This window comes from Triticum aestivum, chromosome 4B (genome assembly GCF_018294505.1).
Source record: "Triticum aestivum cultivar Chinese Spring chromosome 4B, IWGSC CS RefSeq v2.1, whole genome shotgun sequence".
NCBI classification, from domain to species: Eukaryota; Viridiplantae; Streptophyta; class Magnoliopsida; order Poales; family Poaceae; genus Triticum; species Triticum aestivum.
The window spans coordinates 421,025,742-421,044,854 of NC_057804.1; positions in this window are offsets into that span (position 1 = coordinate 421,025,742).

The window sequence follows — 19,113 nt, forward strand, 5'->3', positions numbered from 1 at the left end:
GAAGAAGCAAATAAAGGAATTACTGGATAAATGATACATTCGGGCCAGCTCCTCACCTTGGGGATCACCAATTTTATTTGCCAAGAAGAAGGATGGAACACTGAGATTGTGTATCGACTATCGAGCACTTAACATGGTCACAGTCAAAAACAAATACCCGATGCCAAGGATAAACGATTTGTTTGATCAACTTGCTCAGGCCAAGGTATTCTCAAAAATTGACTTAAGGTCAGGATACCATCAATTGAAGGTACGAACGGAAGATATCCCCAAAACAGCCTTCACCTCCAGATATGGACTGTACGAGTTCACAGTGATGCCATTTGGATTAACTAACGCCCCGGCATATTTTGTTCACCTCATGAACAAAGTATTTATGAAGTTTATGGACAAATTCGTCGTAGTATTCATCGACGATATTCTGGTATACTCCAAAACACCAGAAGAGCACGCAGAACATCTCAGGATTGTACTAGGAGAGCTAAGGAAACACCAATTGTATGCCAAGTTCAGCAAGTGCGAATTTTGGCTAAGACAAGTAGGTTTTCTAGGCCACGTGCTGACTCAAGACGGTATAGTAGTGGACCCAGAGAAAGTCAAGGCCGTACTTGACTGGAAGTCACCAGCTAGCGTAACAGACATACGAAGTTTCCTGGGAATGGCAGGATATTACCGCAGATTTATTGAAGGATTTTCCACCATATCCAAGCCTATGACACAGTTACTCAAGAAAGATAAGAAGTTTGAATGGACAGAAGCCTGCAAGAAAAGTTTCCAAGAGCTAAAGCGGAAATTAACAACAGCACCGGTATTAATTGTACCCGATATACACAAGAATTTTGAAGTATTTTGTGACGCATCCAGAAAGGGTCTCGGATGCGTGTTGATGCAAGAAGGCAAGGTTGTCGCCTACGCTTCAAGGCAACTTCGCAAACACGAGGAAAATTATCCCACTCATGATTTAGAAATGGCAGCAGTTATTCATGCACTCAAGGAATGGAGGCATTTTCTACTTGGGAATCGATGTGAGATATATACGGATCACAAAAGCCTCAAATACATTTTTACGCAGCCAGAACTAAATTTACGGCAACGCCGCTGGTTGGAATTGGTAAAGGATTATGATGTTGGTATCCATTACCATCCAGGGAAAGCAAACGTAGTGGCCGATGCCCTGAGTCGGAACCCCAGCTCCGACGGGAACTATCTGCACAGCTTGAGGCCCGAATTCCATCAAGAATTTGTCAAGCTCAACTTGATAATGGTAGCAGAAGGCACCATATCAAACTTGGAAATACAACCACACGTTGTGGAGAAAATTAAAGAGGCTCAGTCCGGTCACCCCAGCATTGAAGGAATTAAAAGGAAGTTGAGTATGGGCAAGGCCTCGGAATTCGTCATAGACAATGAAGGAATATTATGGTACGGAGAAAGGCTATGCGTGCCAAACATAGAAGACCTTAAACAGCAAGTTTTAACTGAAGCACACACCACTCCATATTCGATCCACCCTGGAGGAACCAAAATGTATAAGGATATTCAGGAAAGATTTTGGTGGCACGGTATGAAGAGGGACATAGCCGCTTTCATTGCATGTTGCGACTCATGTCAACGCATAAAAGCTGAACATCAGAGACCAGCCGGACTACTGCAACCTAACAAAATACCTGAGTGGAAATGGGATGAAATAGGGATGGATTTTATTGTCGGATTACCTCGGTCACGACACGGGAATGATGCCATATGGGTCATCACTGACAGGTTGACCAAAGTAGCACACTTTATTCCAGTGAAGACAACCTACACCACTCAGAGGCTTGCCAGGATTTATCTTTCCCGCATAGTCTGTCTGCACGGTGTCCCGAAGACTATAATTTCCGACAGAGGCACTCAGTTCGTCTCAAGATTTTTGGAGCAATTACAACAGGCTCTGGGAACCCAACTAGCCTTCAGTACCGCATACCATCCACAGACTGATGGACAAACAGAACGCGTAAACCAGGTTTTAGAAGACATGCTGAGAGCATGTGTCCTCACCTATGGAACCAGTTGGGAGGACAGCCTGCCATATGCCGAGTTCGCATACAACAACAGTTACCAGGCCAGCCTGCAAATGGCTCCTTTCGAAGCCCTATACGGAAGGAGATGTCGTACCCCGTTAAATTGGTCAGAGACCGGAGACAGCCGCATCTTCGGACCAGATATGCTCAGAGAAGCCGAGGAAAAAGTCAGGCTAATCAGGGACCGACTTAAGACCGCTCAAAGTCGACAGAAAAGTTATTATGATCAGAAACATAGTAGGGTCAGTTTTGAACCCGGTGAATTCGTATACTTGAGAGTATCCCCGATGAGAGGATTGCAACGGTTTAAGATTAAAGGAAAATTAGCACCAAGATTCATTGGACCATTTTGCATAGTGGCACGAAGAGGCACTGTAGCCTACCAGCTAGACTTACCCGAAGAATTGTCCGACATTCACGACGTGTTCCACGTCTCTCAATTAAGGAAGTGCGTAAGCAACCCAGAGAAACAGGTATCTCATGAGAACATTGACATACAGCCAGACCTCACTTATCGAGAACGTCCCATAAGAATATTAGAGGAGTCTGAAAGGAGGACCCGACAGAAAACCATCAAGTTTTTCAAAGTCCAGTGGAGCAATCACACCGACAGTGAAGCAACTTGGGAAAGCGAGGATTTTCTTCGGACAGAGCATCCACACTTATTTAAGGATCAGCTGAAATCTCGGGGACGAGATTTTTCCTAAGGGGGTAGGTGTTGTGACACTCCAAAATTTTTATTTGGTTTTTATCAAAAACTTTGTGGTTTTGAGGAGAGATTTTTTTTAAGTGAAGCTCTATGAAAATTTGGGTTTTTCTTATCTTTGAAGCCACCCTTGGCTTTGTATTTTTGCCCATGAGATAAAACCCCTCCAAAACCTCCCCTCCCCCTTGTGATCAACCTAAATTCTCTGTCCCAACTAATCCAAACTGGTTTTGGATTTTTATTCTAATTATTTTTCCCCTCAATTCAATTCTGAAAATTATTTGGAGCCTGATGGATTTTCAAAGCAAGTACACTTTTTCATTTGAGTTTTGAACTCAAACCAATTCTCCTGGATTGTCCTTTGAACCCACAACCCAGAACCATCTTGATCCACTCCTCCTCTTCTCAAATTTTTCAAAATACAGTCTCTGCAAGTTTGGACCAGATTTGCCAAATTTGGTGAAATTCATATCCACACTGCTCCAAAAATTCCAACAAAAATCATGCAGCCTACTTGAGCAAGGAGAAGCCACTCCACCAAAAATCAGCTCAAGGAAAAATCACCAGAGGCCAATTTCATTCGGTCGAACACCTGGTGGGCACTGTTACTGTTCAAAGTTCAGAAAATTCAGTTTCAGTGTCATCTTCCGTCCGTCAGTTTCAGTCACGCGGCCACAGTGCCCTTGGCACGTTCCTCGCCGCCTATTCCTCTTGTCCGAAGCTGCACACACGTGCGTGGAGCCTTCCTGGCGTCGGTAGCGCGCTGGCTCGCCCTCGCCGGCGTCTTCTGCGGCGTCGGGACCTCCCGTGGCGGCCGATAGGAGGCACACCACGGCAGAACGCCGTTCCGCGCCGCCCATCGCTCCCTGGCTCTCTGCGTGGCCTCATGCACGCCAGCGCACGACCGTAGCACAGCCACCGTGGCCGGCAAGCACGGAACGCGCTCTCCGCCGCCGACAGGCCCGCGCCATCACCGTTCCGTCGAGCTCGCCCTTAACACCCAAATCCCGGCCAGTTTAACACCAAAACGGACCCATTGAACCTCCATAATGACGCTCGACCCCCTAACCACCCCGACCGAGCACTGCGCCACCGTAATCGCTCGCCGGTGATCCTCGTTCACGGCAACCGCCTCGGACCGCCTATATAAAGGGGTCCCGAGCTCACTCTCGTGCACGTAGCACCCCCACTACTCACCAACACCCCGCCAGGCCACTAGGGGGACCTCGAGGAGGTCTCCTCCCCCAGCTCCGGCCACCTCGCCCCGCCTCGGCCTCCAGCCCGATTCGTTCTGGTGAGGCCATCTCCGGCGCTCAAACCCCGTTCGTTACCCTCTCTAGCTGCCAGGAGCATGACCCCCCTCTTCAATTTAACCTTTGCAGCCCTCTCCGACGAGCCCCTCGACCACCCGAGCCGCCGTCCGCCGGAGCAAAGCTCGCCGTCGATGTGGTGCTCGCCGACCGACTCCACCACCATCAACTGACGCGGAAGGGTGCCCTGAGCACGGAGGTACTCCCCGATCTCTCTGCCTCGCCGTGGATCGCCGCCGGCGACCACCGCGGCTCTCGAGCGCCGGCGAACTCTGCCGCCCCGTTTGAACATTTGAACCTGACGGGTGGGACCCCACCGTCAGCCTCTCTGCTCTCTCTTTCGAATCGTTTTCTGGAAGCGCCTTCGGGCAGAATGCGTTTTCTCTTCGGGCTGGCGTAGTCGCTACCGAAGCGTTTTCTGTTTTTATAAACTAGCCCCTGGAAATCTTCTGTTTCATTACAGATAAGTCCCTGGACAAAAACCCTTATAACTTTTAATCAGAAAAGTATTTTTGATTGATTCTTTTTTCTGTTCTCTTTCAAATTTTGTCTAGTTTTTTATCAGATTTATTTGAAAAATATTTGGTTTACCTTCTGTGCACTCCTTGGTATTTACGTTAGCGCATATATTTTCTTTAAACCGTAGATACCGAAGGAGGTGACGGAGCCGCGAACTTCACCGAGCTAGGCTCCGACTACTCTGAACCAGGCAAGCATGTTTGAACTTTTGATATGATGAGTGTCTTGGCATGTTTTGCATTTAGTTAGTTTCATGGCATGTTGGTGAGCATACCGATGAACGTTATTTTATGTGATAATAAGGTGAGTGAGTTCAATGATCCATACGTGGATGAATGTGAATATGAATGGCCATGTGTTGGCATGAGGATGGGTACGATGGCAGTGTTGTAGCATGCCAGTCTTACGCCAGACTATGTGACTTCAATGTCAAACCATATCGGTCCAGTACCTATCATTTCCTTCCTTGTACTACCACATGTTTTCCGCAAGGAATATGGTTTAGTAAGTTGCAAACCGCTTTCATGGTACACACCAAAGAGGAGAGGCCGTGATGATGGTTCCATGGCCCTGGATTAAAGCCAGTCATCCGGTCAGGGGGCATGGGTGTTTCCGGTTGGGACCGACAGGGGGGCACCCCTTAGAGCGCGTATATATAAATTTGATCCCATGCTATTCGAGATTGTGATCTCCCCGTCTCAAAAGTTTTTCTTGGACGATGACTAGGGTGATTCCTAGCATCGAGAGGTAGGATGGGTGTGTACCGGTTAGCTGTGTTTTCTTCCGAAATACCATAAACGGAACTAGTCCTTCGTGACTACGGAAATCCGTTGGCTGTGGGAAAAATTTTGTACAAACTCTGCAGAGTCATATATTCCTCCAAATCATCTCTTCCATGTCAAGTTTCGTTCCATCTTATCCTAATCAATTGTCAGCTTTGATGACAGAGACTCCGGTGAATCGCATGAGTGCTAAGTCCGATTGAATGATTATCCCTGTGGACGGACTAACCCATTTATTCTCATGGATTGAATGTTTATTATGAGTATTGTTTACTGGTGAATTTAAAGCCCTTTCTGCGATGTCGCTCAGACGTCCGACTGTGGCATTTCTTTTAAAGCCCTTTCTGCGATGTCGCTCAGACGTCCGACTGTGGCATTTCTTTTAAAGCCCTTTTTGCGATGTCGCTCAGACGTCCGACTGTGGCATTTCTTTTAAAGCCCTTTCTGCGATGTTGCTCAGACGTCCGACCTTGGCATTTCTTTTAAAGCCCTTTATGTGGTGTCGCTAAGATGCCCGACTGTGGCATCATTTCCTTATTTTTATTTGTTCACCTTTCGAGGCGTCGCTTCAGACACCCGATCGGTCCTTATTTATGCTCTGTGGAATTTCAGGCGGACTACCGCCGTTTTCCCTTTTTACTTACCCGTTATGCCAATTTTATTTATTGTGCATTAAGGAATTAATCATGTTGCATCCATGCACGCATTTGTTATATCTTACGTCTGAACTGTCTTGCGAGTACTTTCAAAGTACTCACTGGCTTGTTGATTTGGCCAGATGCTGACGAAGGCGATCTCATGGATGAAGAGTTCGATAGCGAGTCCGACACTTAGAGGAGTCCCAGTCAGTCTCGTGCGACCCTGGATTTGGTCACTATTTTATATCCGCTTCTGCTACCAAATAAATTTATCGAGCCTCACCTCGACGTTCGATGAAATGATATTCTTAGAGTCCTGTATTTCCCTTCCCGCTGTGTTTTTCCACCACCAACCTATCCATGAGTCAGTAGTATGTCTCCACACCACTGTGTCCTGTCCGCCATTATGTATGATTATTGGCGTGCTTGTAATAATTTGGTTGAGCGACCGCAGTTCAACCCTGTAATATATTTTATGCTACTGGCTTATTGTATCAAGAAATTGTCTACCAGTGAGGAGGATTTCTCTCATACTGGACTCAAAAGACTGGTTTATCAATAAATATTTTTATTGGAAAACCGGCCGTGACAATAATTGTAGCCTCTTTCGATAAGTAAGAGTGTCAAACCCAACGAGGAGCTAAAGGTAGAACAAATATTCTCTCAAGTGCTATCTGCCACTGATACGACTCTACGCACGCTTAGTGTTCTCTTTACCTAGAACAAGTATGAAATTAGAAGTACTTTGTAGGTGTTGTTGGATAGGTTTGCAAGATAATAAAGAGCACGTAAATATAAACTAGGGGTTGTATAGATAAAGAAGCAATAAAGTAAATATAGCGAGTGTGGAAAAGTGATGGTAGGAGTTGCGAAATTTTCCCTAAGCAATTGACTACTTTACTAGACAGATAGCAAGTTTTATGTGGGAGAGGCATATGCTAACATACTTTCTTTTCTTGGATCGTATGCACTTATGATTGGAACTCTAGCAAGCATCCGCAACTACTAAAGATCATTAAGGTAAAACCCAACCATAGCATTAACATATCAAGTCCCCTTTATCCCATACACCATAACCCCCTTACTCGGGTTTATGCTTCTGTCACTCAAGCAACCCACTATAAGCGAATCATGAACGTTTTTCAACACCCTACAACGGGAATCCCTCACACTTGCGTGACACGGAGGGCACAATAGGACATCAACATAACCACAAGCAAATAAAGCCAATTATAGCAATTCATCAATCACCGATAGGACAACGAAAATCTACTCAGACATCATAGGATGGCAACACATCATTGGATAATAATATGAAGCATAAAGCACCATGTTAAAGTAGAGGGTACAACGGGTTGAGGGAGGTGGACCGCTGAATATAGATGGAGGAAGGTGATGAAGATGTTGGTGAAGATGGCGGAGGTGTTGGTGAAGATCGCGATGATGATGATGGCCCCCGGCAGCATTCCGGCGCCACCGAAAGCAAGGGGGAGAGAGCCCCCCCTTCTTCTTCTTCCTTGACCTTCTCCCTAGATGGGAGAAGGGTTTCCCCTCTGGTCTATGGTCTCCATGGCGTGGGAGGGGCGAGAGCCCCTCCGAGATTGGATTTGTCTCTCTGTCTCTCTCTGTTTCTGCGTTTTGGGATTCACCGTTTCTTATATATCCGGAGATCCGTAACTCCGATTGGATTGAAACCTTCGCCCATATATTTTTCCAAAAACTAGCTTTCTTGCGGCCAAAGAAGTGCGTCAACCACCTAACGAGGGGCCCACGAGGGCCAGGGGCGCGCCTAGTATGGGCAGGCGTGCCCCCTGCCTTGTGGCCACCTCGGGCACCGTCTCGCGTTGATTTTACTTCCCAAAAATCATAAATATTTCAAAAATAAGCTCCGTCCATTTTTATCCCGTTTGGACTCCGATTGATATTGGGTTTCTGCGAAACATAAAACATGCAACAAACAGGAACTGGCACTGGGCACTGGATCAATGTGTTAGTCCCAAAAATAGTATAAGAAGTTGCCAAAAGTATATGAAAGTTGAATAATATTGGCATGGAACGATGAAAAATTATTGATACGACGGAGACATATCAGCATCCCCAAGCTTAATTCCTGCTCGTCCACGAGCAGGTAAATGATAAAAAAATTGATGTGGAATGCTACCTAGCATAATCTTGATCATATGTCTAATCATGGCATGAATATTAAGACACGAGTGATTCAAAGCAATAGTCTATCATTTGACATAAAAACAATAATATTGTCGGATATCGGGTTCCGGCAAAACCCTTAAGGTTCGAACTCTGGGGTGCGCATGAAGATCTTCCCCCTACCGATCCATGTTCCAATGCCTCGCTGAGAATCTAAGCTAAATGATGAACAACACAAGGGACGCAAGATTTATACTAGTTCGGGCCACCGTTGTGGTGTAATACCCTACTCCAGTGTGTGGTGTGGTGGATTGCCTCAGGGGCTGATAATGAATAGTACAAGGGAGGAACAACCTTGCGAGAGGTGTTCTTGTGGTGGTGGTTTGCCTGAGAAGGATTCGATCTCCCTCCTACTGTGGTGGCTATCTCTATATATAGAGGCCCTGGTCCTCTTCCCAAATATTGAGCGGGAAGGGCGCCAACAACGGCCATTTTTAAGGGGAACATCTAGTACAAGTTATCCTGACTAAAGTTGGTCATCGGCTGCCAAAGGCACTGGCGATGACGCCGTCTTGGGCTCCACGGTGACCTCCGTCCTGCCACTCTGTTGGTCTTGGTCTCATTGCACCGAAATGGTAACCTTTGCTTGATGCCTCGGTACTTCGCGCATGTGCTTGCCCCCTTTGTACCAAAGAGGAAACAAGGACACTTCACAGGCCGGCGCCCACCTAGCGCCCGCCTGGTCTCGATCGTCATGGCTTGCGTCACGAGCACCTCGCAAGGTACCCTTACCTTGATCTCTCCGCCTCCTCGCGAGCCTGCATGGTGAGGCCGTTCCTGAGGAAGCCTTTTGTCGTCCGCCCCGTGAGGCTTGGCCCCTCGCGAGGGTCTTAAGCTTGAGTTGGTGAAGACGGGCCGTACTGGGCCACCACTTGAGCCATGCCGTAGGCCGCAGGCAGGCAAGTCTAGGGACCCCCGTTCCCAAAACGCCGACAAATACTTAGGGCATCCCAACAAACAATCATGTCTTTCAAAATATCAATGCTTACAGAACGTTATCCCGACAAAATCATATAGTCTTGTATGCTCCATTTTCTTAACACAAGGTACCCCTCATGCCTATCCCAGTGTCAACCAAGCAATTGTTTCATACTTTAGTATTCTCAAACTTTTTCAACTTTCACGCAATACATGAGCGTGAGCCATGGATATAGCACTATAGGTGGAATAGAATATGATGGTGGGGGTTATGTGGAGAAGACAAAAAAGAGAAAGTCTCACATCGACGCGGCTAATCAACGGGCTCTGGAGATGCCCATCAATTGATGTCAATGCGAGGAGTAGGGATTTCCATGCAACAGATGCACTAAGAGCTATAAGTGTATGAAAGCTCAAACTGAAACTAAGTGGGTGTGCATCCAACTTGCTTGCTCATGAAGACCTAGGGCATTTGAGGAAGCCCATCATCGGAATATACAAGCCAAGTTCTATAATGAAAATTCCCACTAGTATATGAAAGTGACAATATAGGAGACTCTCTATATGAAGAACATGGTGCTACTCTGAAGCACAAGTGTGGTAAAAGGATAGTAACAATGCCCATTTTCTTTTTTCTTTTCTTTTTTCCCTTTTTTTGGGCAGGCTTCTTTGGCCCCCTTTTTTATTTAGGCTTCTTTGGCCTCTCTTTTTTTATCTTTTTTTCTCTTTTTTTCATGGGGCAATGCTCTATAATGATGATCATCACACTTTTATTTACTTACAACTCAATATTACAACTCAATACTAGAACAAAGTTATGACTCTATATGAATGCCTACGACGGTGTACCGGGATGTGCAATGATCTAGCATAGCAATGACATCAAAAAAACGGACATGAAAACATCATGCTAGCTATCTTACGATCATGCAAAGCAATATGACAATGAATGCTCAAGTCATGTATATGATGATGATGGAGGTTGCATGTCAATATATCTCGGAATGGCTATGGAAATGCCATGATAGGTAGGTATGGTGGCTGTTTTGAGGAAGATATAAGGAGGCTTATGTGGGATCGTATCACGGGATTTGGATGCACCAGCGAAGTTTGCACCAACTCTCGAGGTGAGAAAGGGCAATGCACGGTACCGAAGAGGCTAGCAATGATGGAAGGGTTGGAGTGCGTATAATCCATGGACTCAACATTAGTCATAAAGAACTCACATACTTATTGCAAAAATTTATTAGCCCTTGAAGCAAAGTACTACACGCATACTCCTAGGGGGGAGGTTGGTAGGAGTTAACCATCGCGCGCCCCCGACCTTCACACAAAGATAAACAATCAAAATACAATGCGCGCCAATTTGGTTACATAGTTAGTAGACCATACGTGCATGCTTCAGGAATCACAAACCTTAACACCAACATCCTTACTAAACACAACCATCTACTAGTACCTCCCACATATTGTCATCTCTATATCGCAAAACTATTGCAAGGAATCAAACATATCATATTCAGTGATCCACAAGTTTTATGTAGGATTTTATGACTAACCATGTGAATGACCAATTCCTGTCATCTCTCTAAATAAATATAAGAGAAGCAAGAGACTTTAATTCTTTCTACAAAAGATATGCCCACGTTCTAACAAATATAAGTGAAGCAAAAGAGCATTCTACAAATGGCGGTTTTCTATGTAAAGAGAAACAGGCAATCCAAACTTCAAATGATATAAGTGAAGCACATGAAGCATTCTATAAAGCCATACTCAAAAGATTTAAGTGAAGTGCAATGAGAATTCTATAAATCAACCAAGGACTATCTCATACTAGCATGGTGCATAAAAGAAAAAAAATGCAAAAGACGCTCCAAGACTTGCACATATCGCATGAACGAAACGAATCTGAAAACATACCGATACCTGTTGAAGAAAGAGGGGATGCCTTCCGGGGCATCCCCAAGCTTAGATGCTTGAGTCTCCTTGAATATTTACTTTGGGTGCCTTGGTAATCCCCAAGATTGAGCTCTTGCCTCTCCTCCTTTTCCTCATATCGAGACCTTCTCGATCAAACACTTCATCCACACAAAACTTCAACAGAAAACTCGGTAAGATCCGTTAGTATAATAAAGCAAATCACTACTATAAGTACTGTTGCAAACCAATTCATATTTTGTTTTTGCATTGTGTCTAATGTAATATAGCTTTTCCAGGGCTTAATCCACTGATATAAATTGATAGTTTCAAAAAAACAAGCAAACTATGCATCAAAAATAGAATATGTCAAAAACAGAACAGTCTGTAGCAATCTGAACATTCACCATACTTCTGTTACCCCAAAAATTCTGCCAAAATTAGGAAAAATAAAAAATTTGTAAATCAAGACAGTGCAAAAAGAATCATAACCGTTTGACATTCTAGTAAAAATATAAAATTGTGCACTACAGCCAAAGTTTCTGTCCTGCACCGTACAAACCAACAAGCATTGTAAACATCCTAAAGGCAAACCTTAGCACATTATTTTTATAATACAATGGAATTGTACAAGGGGATAATTACTTTTGATGAAAAGTTTCTGTAATTAAGATTCACAAAGTTTCCGTGAGCATGAACAAAGTTCAAGGAGCTCCCCCACTTCAACAATGCTTGTCTTTCTCACTTTCACTTTCCTTTTTGAAAAAGTTTTGGGTTCCCCTCTCTTTTTTTAGACTATATAAAAGCACTCAATAGAAATAAATGACTCTCTAAAACTTCTAGGTTTTCTCCCTGGCAGCGCTTTCTTTAAAGCCATTAAGCTAGGCATATAGTGCTCAATTAATGGATCCACCCGGATCCCAAGGTATATCAAAGCCAATTTTAATTAACAATGATTTCTGATTTAGTAATGAGCACAAAGTAACATATATCATGCAACAACGAAGCCTAACTCTCTTCCTATGCATCGACATGTCATAAAAGAACAATTCATGCACACCAAGTAAAGGCCAATGCATAGTATAGTCAGTTTCTTGCAACTCTATCATATTGGAAACATAGAGAGGTGGAGATATAGTTCCTCTCTCATAATAATTGCAAGTCGGAGTATCAAGCACATGCATATTACATTCATCAAAATTATCATGTGCAACGGTAGAAAGCAACCCATTAATATAATCCTTAATAAGCACAAACTTCTCTGAAATAGTGTAGTTTGGAGAATTCAAAAAGATAATAGGACTATCATGTGTGGGTGCAATAGCAACAATTTCATGTTTAACAAAAGGAACTATAGTAAGTTCATCTCCATAAGCATAATTCATATTGGCATCTTGGACACAAGCATAGCAAGCATCATCAAAAAGGGATATTTCAAAAGAATCAATGGGATCATAACAATCATCATAGCAATCATCCTTCGGTAAGCATGAAGGGGAATTAAACAATATATGAGTTGAAGAGTTACTCTCATTAGAAGGTGGGTACGGGTAGCTAATCCGCTCTTCCTCCTTTTGTTCTTCGCTCTCCTCATCATCTTTTTCATCCAATGAGCTCACAGTTTCATCAATTTCTTCTTCCATAGCTTCCTGCAAGATATTAGTCTCTTCTTGGACAGCGGAGACTTTCTCAATAAATGCATCAATATCGGAATTGTATTCATAATTTTCATAGCAATATCTAAGTATAGCAAAATTTTCAGGTCTGTAACTGAATCATCAAAATCTTCAAACTCTTTAAACATAGATTCAATCTCATAAGCACCCATAAAAGCAACGAATTCCTCTATTTGTTCCACATCATAGTAATCATAGATACCATTAGCATAAGAAGCCAAGGTTTTATTATCATTGAATTTGCATGAAAAGGGAAGGTGTGGAGACTTTATCCTAGAGCAACAAGTATAATCATGTCTCAAGCATAGATCCCGAGCATACCAACGCAACATATAAATTTAATCCCATAATAGTTTCCCTTTTTGTGTCAAGCGATAATCCCTAAAGTATTCATGTTGATCCAATGTGTCTCTTATAACATAATTGAATGGGGTTTTCTCAGGATTATTAAAGTAGTACATAATTTCTTTCACATAACGAGCATCGAGGGTTTTAGGAGGTTCCCCATCTCCATGAGTAGCAAGTACACCTAATTTTTTTGGTATTCGTGTTACATATCCATAACTAAAGATAGAGAACAACTAAGAACAGCAAATAAAAATTACTTAGTGATAAAGCAAACAAGCACACACGAGAATTCACCCCACGCTATGACTCCCCGACAACGGCGCCAAAAAAAGGTCTTGATAACCCACAAGTGTAGGGGATAATTATAGCATCTTTCGATAAGTAAGAGCGTCGAACCCAACGAGGAGCTAAAGGTAGAACAAATATTCTCTCAAGTCCTATATGCCACTGATACGACTCTACGCACGCTTAGTGTTCGCTTTACCTAGAACAAGTATGAAACTAGAAGTACTTTGCAGGTGTTGTTGGATAGGTTTGCAAGATAATAAAGAGCACGTAAATATAAACTAGGGGCTGTTTAGATAAAGAAGCAATAAAGTAAATATAGCGAGTGTGGAAAAGTGGTGGTAGGAGTTGTGAAATTGTCCCTAAGCAATTGACTACTTTACTAGACCGATATCAAGTTTTATGTGGGAGAGGCATAAGCTAACATACTTTCTCTTCTTGGATCATGTGCATATGATTGAGACTCTAGCAAGCATCCGCAACTACTAAAGATCATTAAGGTAAAACCCAACCATAGCATTAACATATCAAGTCCCCTTTATCCCATATGCCACAACCCCCTTACTCGGGTTTATGCTTCTGTCACTCAAGCAACCCACTATAAGCGAATCATGAACGTATTGCAACACCCAACAGCGGGAATCCCTCACGCTTGGGCGACACGGAGGGCACAATAGGACAACAACATAACCACAAGCAAATTAAACCAATCATAGCAATTCATCAATCACCAATAGGACAACGAAAATCTACCCAGACATTATAGGATGGCAACACATCATTGGATAATAATACGAAGCATAAAGCACCATGTTCAAGTAGAGGGTACAGTGGGTTGCGGGAGAGTGGACCGCTGAATATAGATGGAGGAAGGTGATGGAGATTTTGGTGAAGATGGCGGAGGTGTTGGTGAAGATCGCGGTGATGATGATGGCCCGTGGTAGCATTCCGGCACCACCAGAAGCAAGGGGGAGAGAGCCCCCCTTCTTCTTCTTCTTCCTTGACCTTCTCCCTAGATGGGAGAAGGGTTTCCCCTATGGTCCATGGTCTCTGTCGGTGTCAAAACCGGCGGATCTTGGGTAGGGGGTCCCGAACTGTGCGTCTAGGCGGATGGTAACAGGAGACAAGGGACACGATGTTTTACCCAGGTTCGGGCCCTCTTGATGGAGGTAAAACCCTACGTCCTGCTTGATTGATATTGATATTGTGGATGTTTACAAGAGTGGATCTACCATGAGATCAAGGAGGCTAAACCCTAGAAGCTAGCCTATGGTATGATTGTAATGGTTGTTGTTGTTGTTGTTCTACGGACTAGAGCCATCCGGTTTATATAGACACCGGAGAGGGCTAGGGTTACATAGAGTCGGTTACAATGGTAGGAGATCTACGTATCCGTATCGCCAAGCTTGCCTTCCATGCCAAGGAAAGTCCCATCCGGACACGGGACAAGGTCTTCAATCTTGTATCTTCATAGTCTTGGAGTCCGGTCGATGATGATAGTCCGGCCGATGATAGTTCGGCCGATGATGGTAGTCCGGCTATCCGGACACCCCCTAATCTGGGACTCCCTCAGTAGCCCCTAAACCAGGCTTCAATGACGATAAGTCCGGCGCGTATATTGCTTGGCATTGCAAGGCGGGTTCCTCCTCCGAATGATAGAAGATGGTGAACACCAGGATAGTGTCCGGCTCTGCAAAATAAATTCCACATTCCACCGTAGAGAGAATAATATATACACAAGTTCAATCTGCTGACGTTTTTTGCGGCATGACATCACGCCACTACCAAGCCATTACTTGAATCGTTTTTTACTCTACCACCTCGGCGCATTTAGCGAAGCAGTTTCCTTGGCACGTCTTGTCGAAGCAGAGATCATGTTCCCCCTTAATCCGGGATTCTCATCAATACGGATGTGGGTAACCCAACCGCGCCCGTCGCCATGCCCCCTCTATCGAAGGCGAGTCCCAAACGGTCATGGAGACGGCTCTCGGTATTCTCCCTCTTTATAACGGGACCAAGGCTCGTTTCTTTTCTTCAATCCTCCATCAAATCCTCTCCCCGCTCCAAGTTCCAGCACCTAGAGCTCCAGATTCGAGCGCTTCGGACCTTCAACGATGTCCGGTTCCGATCTCCAAGGCCGGTGGATGCCCTCCTCCGTCACGGAGGAGGACGTGCTAAAGCTGCAGGAGGCCAAGTACCTAGCTTATGAGATTTCGCACAGGTTGCCTGCCGAAGGGCAGGCCATCCCCACCCCCGAGCCCGGCGAGTACGTCGTTTTTGTATCCCACCTCCGTCGGGGTTTAGGCTTCCCGATGGATCCTTTTGTGAGAGGGCTCATGTTTTACTATGGGTTGGAATTCCACGATTTGGCTCCGGAGTCCATCCTCCATATTTCCGCATTTATTGTCATCTGCGAAGCCTTCCTCCGTGTCACCCCTCACTTCGGCCTGTGGCTGAAGACCTTCAATGTGGCCGCGAAGATGATCAGGGGGCGTCAAGCGGAGTGCGGTGGGGCGGCCATAAGTAGGAGGGCCGATGCCCCGTGGCCCGCTAGCTCCTTCCAAGAGGAGCTCGGCCCGTGGCAGCAAGAGTGGTTCTATATTACCGTTCCGAGGGGCCGCAGACAAAAGCCGCCGCCCTTATTCCACCCGGGACCTCCACGACGGTTGATGTCGTGGGTCACCCAAGGGCTCAACTGGGGCCCGTCAAAGGACGTGCCCCTACTGCAGGGCCGGACCCGAGATCTCCAAACGAGGGAGGTTGATATGGTGGTGGTAATGCAGGTTATGCTGATTAGGCGTCTCCCGCCCTACAAACGCCACCCTCTCCGGCTGTGGGAGTTCAATCCGGAGGGCCCACGGATTCTTCAACACTTCATGGGTATGACACCCCTGGAGATGTACAAATTATTCTTCGGATCGCAAGAGGCGCGTCCGGAATTGACCGAGGATGCTGGCCTAAGCTGCAATCGCCCGGATACTCAAGTAAGTAGTTCCAAGTCCGGACATACCGTTTGTTTGCCTTTCGATGATTCGCCTTATGACCAACTTCCTTCTACACAGGAGTGGATAGCGGAAGCAAAATTGATATGGTGTCCGGCCCCCCTCCCCGAGACCGCGCCGGATTCCGTGCTGGTCCGGATGCTTGAGGTTGCGCCTCCAGAGGAGGACGAAGGGGAAAGCAGGAAAGCTACTGCCTCGCCTAAGGAGGCTCTTGAAAGAGGGGGGATCGAGAATCCCTCCCTCCAAGGGGAGAAGAGGACTGCCTCCAAGGACCCGGGGGCAAAAGCCCCTAAACGGGGGAAGAAATCTTCGCCAGAGGGTCCTGCGTCCGGGGAGGCCCCGGCCGCACAATCTCCCTTAAAGAATCAGCCCTCCAACGAGCCGTAAGTAGAAAGAAAGGAGTTTCATAATAAGGGACATCCCTATTTGTGCTTCTGAGGATAACTAAAGTTTTTACCTTGTAGTTCGGATCTCCGTCCTTCGCAAATGAGCTCGTCTTCGGGGGACCTTCGTCCGGAGATGATGGAGAGCGAGACGCCTCCGTCCGGGGTGCCGTCGGATAGGGCGGACGAGCCTGAAGTGTCATCACAGAGGGAGCCCCCGGGTTTGGCAAAGCCGGATAGTTCGGCGCCAACTGGTGTACGACTGAAGGATCTGCTTGAGAAGGCGTCTATCTCAGAAGATCACCACGCATTGATGAGCATGGTGATTGAAAGGATTTTGTCCGCCGAAGGCGGGTTGCATAATGCCGTCAGGAGTTTGCTGGCGGGGTTTGAGGTACGTAAAAATGACACACCTTTTAACAGTTTTTCATATAGAATGCGCCCTGTATAGATAGTAGCCCCTGAGACTCGGTAGGTTGTTCAAATCGACAATGTGCCGAGGATCAAAATCGCAGGTTTAAATTTCCGCCGTGCCGATGCAGGTGGCGGGTCGTCCGGGGGCCAGCCGGACTGATGGGGTTGCTGAACTAAAGCGGCAACTCGCTGTTGCGGATGCGGACATCACGCTGGTCAACAGGCGACTTGATGAGTCGCAAGGTAAGTGTTTCTGTGCGGTCACTTGGTAAGGGAGCCGAAGCCAGCTCCTTACAACATGTGTGTGAAATGCAGATAGTGCCGCTGCTGTGGAGAGCCTTCGAACCGAACTTGCTCAAGCCAAGGAGCAGGCCAGAAGGAGTAATGCGGCGGCCTCGAGGGCGGCCGAGGAGTTAGCGGTCGAAAGGGCCGCACACTGCCGGAGCAGGGAAGAGATGGCCGAAATGGCCGTGAAGTTAAAAGATGCTACCGACCGTAATGAGGCTCTTGGGAAGGAGCGCCTAGCGGGGCAAGAAGACCTGGGGAAGGCTACCGCCGAAGCCAAGGATGCCCGCTCTGCAATGCGGGCTATTAAGGAAGAGCTGCACCAGGCCGGAGATATTGTAGCTGGCAAGCCTTTTCTGCTGCGCCGAAGGTTTACGGATCCAAAGTATGCTCAGCTGGGCCAACTGTGGGGTCCAGAGGACCCTTATATGGACTTAGCAGCGAGTGCGGCGGATGCCATTGTGCATTTTCGAAGCCAGAAGGATCACAAGACGGAAGAGCTGTTTTGGTCTCAATTCCATAGTCCGGAGTGTTCACTTCCGCTGACCGACCGTTTGGCCGAGTGGGCTGAGCTAAATAGGTTGTCCGGGCTTGCTATGACAGATATAGTGACCCATGTCTGGCCGGATAGGCCCGAGCCTAAGAGTTACTTTGGCTTATTGCAGCAATTTCTTGGGGCGGTGCCGCATATGAAGGCAATGAAGCGGTCGGCCTGCATAGAGGGTGCGCGGATGGCACTCGCCCGTGTGAAGACACATTGGACAGAGATGGATGCCACCGCTGTTGCGACCCCGGGTTCGGACGATAGCCGGTTACCCGCCGAGCACTATTTTGGCGAAGTGCTGCGTGGTGCTCATATAATAGAGTCGCAGTGCTCAAAAAATGTTACGTTCGAATGAACGTTTTTATGATGTAAAACAATATTTATGATGTAAGCGCCTTTTATACTTGTGCATTCAAGTAATAGAATATCTCCTATGCGGCCATTCATGTATACGTGTGTATAACCTGAAAGATGGCAGTCGTCGGCTTCAGCCCCCACGCACAAGGTGCGGGGGTGTTCGCAAAAAATAGCGCGTTTTCACACTTAACCCGACATCTCGGTCCTGTAAAGGAGGTGGTAGCGTAGCAAACGAGGCAACCGGACTATAATGCTTTATCACTTTCACTTAGCCATGGAGTTCGAGGGTGGGGCTACGACATAGCCCCTGGGGGCACCGCGCTCTCCAAATTTGGGGCGCGTATGTGCCTGACCGGGAAACGGCCCTTCGTCAAAGCAGAGGAATTCTAAACATTCCCATGGTCGATCGAGTGGTTGACCAGTCTCTCGCTGTATCATGACAGTCAGTTTTCAGCTTTCTCTACTGAGGTGCTCGCCCAGCCGAACTGGGGCACAATCGCAGTAGTTCTCCTGGTGCCGCGTTAGCCGATGCTACGGAACGTAAGGCAGCAAAACACAGGAGCCGGGCAAACCCAACATTTGACCAAAGACATGATTCGTAGCTGATGCATATAAGGCCTAACTCGAGACGCCGAACACTCCCGAAGGTGTTCGGTCTTTACAATAGCGGGCAAAACAATGCCCTAAGCCCCTTGTGTCCAGGTACGGGCAAGTTCTTCTGGCGCGGCCTATGCCAAAACGCCAGTCTCCACTCTGGTTAT